The sequence below is a fragment of the Linepithema humile genome, chromosome 4, assembly GCF_040581485.1.
Source record: "Linepithema humile isolate Giens D197 chromosome 4, Lhum_UNIL_v1.0, whole genome shotgun sequence".
In the NCBI taxonomy this organism is placed as follows: Eukaryota; Metazoa; Arthropoda; class Insecta; order Hymenoptera; family Formicidae; genus Linepithema; species Linepithema humile.
In genome coordinates this window covers 11,088,696-11,096,864 of record NC_090131.1, presented here as the reverse complement: position 1 = coordinate 11,096,864, position 8,169 = coordinate 11,088,696, and positions in this window count along the sequence as shown.

The following is an 8,169-nucleotide window of genomic DNA, read 5'->3' as shown; positions in this document are numbered from 1 at the left end:
GCGGCTACAACCCGAAGTCCCAGAAGACAGGTAACTATTATCCATTTCCGTGGATAACAAGGGACGTTAGCTTCAAAGGACGTACATACCGTGTGCGGGGAATCCCCTCCTTTACCAGGATACCTCCCCGCGACGCGACAGTACCACGTTAAGAGAATATTTTTATGAAGTAAATTATAAAATAATTTTCTATCTTTTAATTAATCTGAATTGTTGGACTGAGTGGCACCCGTTTGGTCACGATAATACGTAGGCTGCTGGAAAAGTTTCTGCAATCTAGTACTTCCAATGGCCAGGCCCGGATTAAGGGGGGGGGGGCTAGAGGGGCTAAAGCTCCGGGGCCTTGTGGGCTCTAGGGGCCTCCGAGAAGATACAACATTTTTTTTTGCCAGTCGAGGCAAGCCCGAAGCGCCTGGACACACGGACGCATTATCTTCGTTTGCGGATAAAAAAGTCGAATAACCTACGATTATTGATAGTATCGCCCGCTTTTCAAATAGTAAAAGCGTGGCAGCACAAGAAGACGCAGTAAGTATCTATACAAACTTGTATAGTCGCATAAACATATGCATAAGGAAATTGATTGGTCCATTTGCTTATGCATTTATTTATGGACCAATCAATTTTTTTATGCATATATTTATGCGATTATGCAAGTTTGTCTGGATAGGCCCTAAAAGCTCGTATCAGACTACCGATTGCGAAGACCGACCCGACTGTCAATTGCCGATCTGTCATCTGGCCAATCACAGCGAAGCTGTGACCTAACCAATGAATTAATTGGTCAGATGAAAAAAAGATGAAAATCAGCAATCGCAATTGACAGTCGGGTCAGCCTTCGCAGTTGGTAATCTAACGTGAGCCTTGTACCTCGAAGTTTAGAATTCTAATAAGTACAGTGAAACTTATATTACTCAGTTTGTTTTGTGCACATCATCTGTAGTGAGTAGTGAAACAAATTCTACATATCTCTTTGAAAAAAATTTGTCCAAAAATCAAGACATTTGAGTTGCAGTTGGAAAATGCTACCTAGAAAACAGCCAAGCGGTGCTGCGAAAAGAAAAGCTCTGAAAGAGCGTGATGAATTTTATAATAAACTAACGAAATTAACATCGTTTTTTCCTTGGCAGACAGAAAATATTATTCATATTCCTCAAACTGAAGACCCTCGCGACAGCAATAACAATGATGGTAATTTTTAATGTCTCTAAATTTTACTGAAAATTGACATTCTCAGAAACATTTTCAGAGATATTCAATGGTTTATTTTTGAAACTGTAAATATTTTTATTTTATTATAACGATATATATAATTATTTACCAGGTCCTCATGACAACAAACAAAATAGTGTTGTAAATAAAATGGAAAACGCAATTGAATCTGACAACTGTGCAAAAAAAATTCCAGGTACATTATCTTTTACTATACGTATGGAAAAAAAATTTACTGTGGTTCTTATACCAAATAAAGCAAATAGTTGGATAACAGGAAAAAAGTAATATTTTCTAAATTACTGTAATATGTCACTAGAATACGATAAATTATATTCGATTTATATATTTTGAGGTTGTCTAACTATTTGCAGCACATTTTTTCCTGTATGTATATTTGATTAGATATCTTATTATTTGCATGATGTTTTAATTCTTTGTATCCCTAACAGCACATGTAGATACTGAGAACAATCTGAGAATATCGCAAAAGTATAATTGTAATATTTTCAGAACATTCTCAAATATACTGCGATGTACGTAGTACGTTCTAGGAATCATCGTATGTCCGCGGTACCATCTTCCATAGAATTTCGCAGGAAGGTCTATAGTTTAAAGACAGTATCAAGATAGGATAAAAATGGGAATGGTGCAGTAGATCACATATACATGCACACATTTACACAGCCAAGTGCTGAAACGCGCGCGCGTTCATATATTGTATAGGATAATTTAGATTAGGTTAATTAATCAGTCAATTTCTTATTAATTGATATTTTTATTTCAAAATTACGACTGTAAGCGTAAAAATATTTACATAAAACTTACAATATAAAATAAAGTTCTAGAAGCCTAAGCTAGAGAACTTCAAAGGAACGATACTGCGAACTGAAAACAGTTTTATGTTAAATCATCTTTTTAAGACATTGTTTAAAAAATAATTACGAAAATGTATTATATATTTAACCAAGAACCAAAGAGGTGAGAGGCAATTATAATGCAAGTTTACGAACATAACCTTAAAATATTTTAAGCAAAATAATTTAACAAGTACATAAAAAATAATAAAAATATTACAAAAATCATATACAAACACTATCTAGCTCTTACACTTTATTCACTATTTTGTGAAATAAAACTTAAAGGAAAAAAGGATTACCTTTAATATCAATAAAACCTCGGATACGTGGTGTTGCGTGGTGTCACTTGATGCCGGGCAAGCAGGGAAAGGAATTACATATGTAAATGGCGCAAGTTAGTGCTGGTCTCGTCAAACCTGAAATTATACGCGCGCGATAGAAGTGCGTACGTATCACTTCCGTACGTTTGAGTCAAACCTCAGATTATACGCGTGCGAAAGAAAACCGAATAATACTGCAAAAGATATTATAGAATTGATCTCAGTATTTAACGGATAATCACAGTAGAATGAGTATGAAAATGGGATGATACGCAGAATATCGTGTACTGTTAGGGATCTTACTTATAGGTTTAATTAATAATGATCCCGCTGTATGGCCTTCTAAAATATATGATGGTGATAGACAAAAATATTTAAATCTTGGTTATAAATATTTTCAAAACCAAAATGCTAACTGTCATGCTTCTTTGAGAAAATATAAAGACCAGAATCGATTTTTTTCTAATTTTCTATTTACAGGGGTGTTGGCAAATGGTGAAAAGCATGATAGAAAATGATTAATGTATTCTGAATCGACTGAGTGTGTGTTTTGCTACGTATGCAAATTATTTTCCACTAACGCTAACAAAGAAAGTAAATTTGTGAAAGGCGGATTTTCGAATTGGAAAAAAGCAAAAGAAGCAGTTATTTCGCATGAAAATAGTAAATAACATAAAAACTGCATGATATCTTGGCTTCTGCGAGAAAACAAATCAAATTTAATAAACAAAAGGTTAGCGAAAATGGTAGAAAGTGAAATTCATTATTGGACCGAAGTTTTAAAACGAATTCTTGCCGTGATTCGTTTTCTTACAGAACGTGGCCTTGCATTTCGAGGTGAAAATGAGATCATAAGGTGTAGTAATAACGGTAATTATCTAGGGTTATTAGAATTATAGCTAAGTTTGATCCGTTTTTAGAAAAGCATTTGGAAACGTATGCTAACAAAGGCCGGGGTTATGTATCTTATATTTCTAAAACCACATGTAAAGAGTTCATAAAGCTCCTGGCTGGAAAACTTTTCAGAAAAATCATATCGGAAATTCAAGAAGCCAAATATTTTGCATTAATAGTAGACTCTACACCTGATCTATCTTACGTTGATTAGTTGACGATAATAATTAGATACTGCTCGAAAGGGTCTGTAATTGAACGCTTTTTGTGCTTTCTTTCAATTCATAGTCATACTGGCGAATCATTAAGTTCTGAAGTTTTGTCTGTGCTAAAAAATAACGGTATTGATGTTGCTAACTGTAGAGCTCAGACATATGATAATGCCAGTAATATGTCAAGTAAATATCATGGTCTTTAAGCATATTTTAGAAATAAAAATGAATTAGCCTATTACGTTCCTTGCATTGGCCATTCTCTTAATCTTGTGGGTGAGTGTAGTGTAGACGCATGTTTAAGTGCAATTAATTTTTTTTCTTTTTTGCAAAAATTATATGTTTTTTTTCCGCTTCTACGCATCGATGGGATATATTAAAAAACCATATGTCAGTATCACTCAAAAATTTGCCAGCTACAAGATGGTCATGCAGATTTGATGCAGCTTCAGTTTTAAATAATAATTATGATGGCATATATAATGCACTTAATGAATTAACAAATAATGAAGAAAACATTCTTACTAGAGATGAAGCTAAATCGTTAAAAAATAAAATGGTAAAACTTGAAACTGCTTTTATGACGATTTTGTGGTATCGAGTACTTCAACGTTTTGATATCACTAGCAGATGTCTGCAAAAAGTTGAGTTAGATTTAGTTACTGGCGATAATATGCTTAAATCATTGGTAAAATTTATTAATAATTTATGCAACGAATTTAATGACATTGAAAAACATGCTAAAAATATTAGCGGTATTGTTTGTCAAGAATATTCGGATGAATCAAAACAAAAAATAACAAAAAAATATCCTGATGGAACTAGAACTGAGGAAAATAAGAGATTATCTGGTCGTGAATTATTTAGAACTTCGTCGTTTTTAATTATTATTGATAAATTATATAATGAACTTGAAAAGCGAAGCAAAGCATACAGCCATGTTACAAACTTATTTGGATTTTTAACTCAATTAAGTACTATAAAAACTGAAAAACTACATGACTACATTGATAAACTTATTCGAATATATTCTAGTGATCTTGATCCTGGTATGATGGATGAAATGATTCAATTCCATTCGTATCTGAAAACATCATTTTTAGATAAAATTCCACCTCCATGTGAATTATTGAAATGGATTGTGCAAAAAGATATTACTGACGTTTTTCCTAATGTTTATATAGTTTTAAGAATATTTTTGACTATTCCTGTTTCAAATTGCGAAGGGGAGAGGTCGTTTTCGAAATTAGCATATATTAAAAATAAATATAGGACATCTATGGATCAACTAAGATTAACATCACTTACATTATTATGTATTGAGAGTGAGTTGACAAAAACTTTAGATTTTAATGATGTTATTCAACAATTTGCGGAGGAAAAAGCGAGGAAAAAATCGTTGTAAGTATGTTGTAAAAGATTTTAAAAAATATATATTTATATATTTTAAAATGTTCTTTGACTTTGAAATGTCCATTAACCTTTCATACTATTAAATCTATTTAAAGGAAAATGGAAGGGAAAGGGAAGAGGCATATTACAAATGTAGCCCCGGGCCTCATAATCTCTAGATCCGGCGTTGCTAATGGCGCCAATGTTCTGCTACTATCATATCCGTAAAATTAGACGTTTCTAATTTATAATTCAGTTGACGGTTTGTACCCAGCCAACTAGTTTCGTTTGCACAGTATTTTAAAAGAAGTTATTTTGTGAGAAAATGGAAATTTTGCGTGAAAAGTTTCGGGCAATAATTTTTTACAATTACAAATGTAGTCTAACTCCGAAACAATGCATCGATCGATTTCATTTGGCTTTTGGGGATGAAGCACCATCCAATAGGACTGTTTATAATTGGTTTGCCGAATTCCAGCGTGGACTCTTTTTTAGTGACGAATTTCGTGAAGGTCGTCCATCCACGTCTGTTGTTGCCATTAATGTTGATGCTGTGCGTGAAATGATTGAGCGAGATTGGCATGTGACATACCGCGAGATTCAGGCATTCTTAGGCATTGACATGAAAGCAATACATACGATTTTGCATGATCACTTGAACGTACGGAAACTTTGCAGTCGTTGGATTCCACACAATTTGACAGCTCAAAAACAAGCTCATGTTAAATGGTGCAAAGAAATGCTCAAGAAATGTTGAATTGATGACTCATTGTCCGCATTCACCTGATTTATCACCTAATGACTTTTTTTTGTTCCCAAACATCAAACATAAGATGCGTGGTGAGCGATTTGTGTCGCCTGAAGCAGCTGTTAAAGCATTTCGAACACTGATTTCTGAGGTTAAGCTTCAGAGTGGAAAAAATGCTTCGAAAATTGATTCGAGCGTATGCAAAAGTGTATCGATCTTAAAGATAAATACTTTGAAAAACAATAAAGCCATTTACCGAATTTTACATGTTTTTTTTCATATCGTTTACAGAAACTTTTCCAGCAGCCTACGTATTGACCACCATCCCGATTGATCACCTTGTGATTGACCACGATCCCGATTGACCACGGTTCCGATTGACCACCGTCTCGATTGACCACCGTCCCGATTGATCACCGTCCTGATTGACCATCGTCCCTATTGACCACTGCAAACCCACGTGGAATTATGAACCTCGTTTCGCATCTGAAGCACCGGTTGATGTGTGCTCGACCTCGTTTCGAGTGAAAAGTTGCAAACCCACGTGGAATCGTATAAAAATAAATCGTTGAGCACCGTGTGTCAAACGGGACCGTGGTCAAAACTATGTAGTTGAAATGATATATCATATTTTTTCTTAAAGACAACTGTTTTTTTACACTAATCGATTCCTTTCATTATCTTGTGCATAAAAATGTTCAGGTAAGATAATTGAGAAATAAATATTTAACGAGATATTTTATAGTTTATGTGAAATTATGTCAAATTAAAATATAAAAATCTCGTAAACCATTCAATTTTTGGCCATCTTACCCTAATAACTTTTTACGCCGAATATTGCGAGGAATCGATTTATATGAAAAATTAGGATGGTTTCATTAAAAAAAAATGAGAGATGACCTTCAAATTTCCGAAGCGTCTCCACCTAAGGTCAAACTGATAAGATCAGTAACTACATCTTTTTAAATCCTACAACTTTTATCTAAAACATTTTTTTATAAAACTTATATTTTTTGAGATATTCTGGGATTCTGGTACTTTTTATACATCCTAGTATTTCTGTTATAATTATAAATATTACATTTAAATTTTTTGCATTCCAAATTTTGTTATCACAGTTTGAACTTTAACGTACATCACAGAAAAATTATATATAAAATTTGTAATTGTATAGAAGTTAATTTTAATGATAACATATTGCTTTAGCAAAATGTGTTACACAAAGATAACTGAAAGACTACATAGAATACAAGAACAGAATCAAGAATCGCTTTTTTTCAGAAACTTTATTGTCTCACATTTAATTTATATTTATATAATGGTTGATTTAAGTACTTGACGGACGGCAGTAGTTTGCTATGTACACATCACTTTTTCTATCATCTCTTCAGCATGCATGCATTGGTCGATACTTAAGGACGAAAGGAAAATTATATATGTATATACAGGGTGAGTCATTTTAAGTGACACATTAATTTTTTTCTTTATACCAAAGTGTTTTTTTTATACCAATTGATTCCTTTCATTATTTTGTGTATAAAAGTATTAAGATAAGATTCCCGAAAATTGAATGTTTTACAAGATATTTTGTATTTTATGTCAAAATACTGTAACTTTCAAGCCTCATAACTCAAAAAGTACTTAATGGAAAATAACTTCATTATAGTGTTTTAAAAAAGCTCTTGACACCAGCTATTAGATTCTGGAATAAAAAATGGGGTGTTCCATTTAAAAAAACAAAGTTGACCTCCATATAACCTTGGCATGTACACTCTAGGTTAAACCAATGGCACCATCTTATGTCCCCCTTGAAGTTATAAAACTTTTGTACAAAACATTTTTTGATACAAGTCTTAGTTTACGAAAAAAATGCGTCACTTAAAATGACTCACCCTGTATATGTAGTGTTATCAATGATTTCTTCTCCGATTAACATGCTTTACATAATAAACAATAAGCATTCTCTTTTCAATTGAATGCTTTAATCGCTTATGCTTTTAATGCCATATGGCGAGATGTGAACAAAACTGCCGTTTTTCGAGAAAGATGAGATGTCTTTATATGATTTGAGTTAAAAAGAACGGTTTTTATGGAAAAACCTTGTTCAGTTAAATTGTCTAAATTGTTAATATGTTATAGTTCTCATATCTCTGAACAAAAGACTCACTGAGCAAAACCTTTGTATATACAGTTTTTGAGTTATAGGCATTTGAATGTCTTTTTCACAAGATCCATTTGTATGATTGCCTACTCGAGTTTGTCGTACATACCTGCCGGCTAGCGACCAAGCGCTGAGAATATTGGTGTCGTAGCGCTAAAGTGAAGCAGCCGACCATAAGTACACCAACTTCCATCAATAAATAAAAGTAGCATACACGCATTAACATCTATGGATATCCATGCACACAAAAATATGCATACACAGGCAAGTATATATAACAAGCTAGACTAGCATATAAAGCACGGATCTTGTGAAAAAGATGTTCAAATATCTATAACTCAAAAACTTTACATATGAGGATTTTATTCAT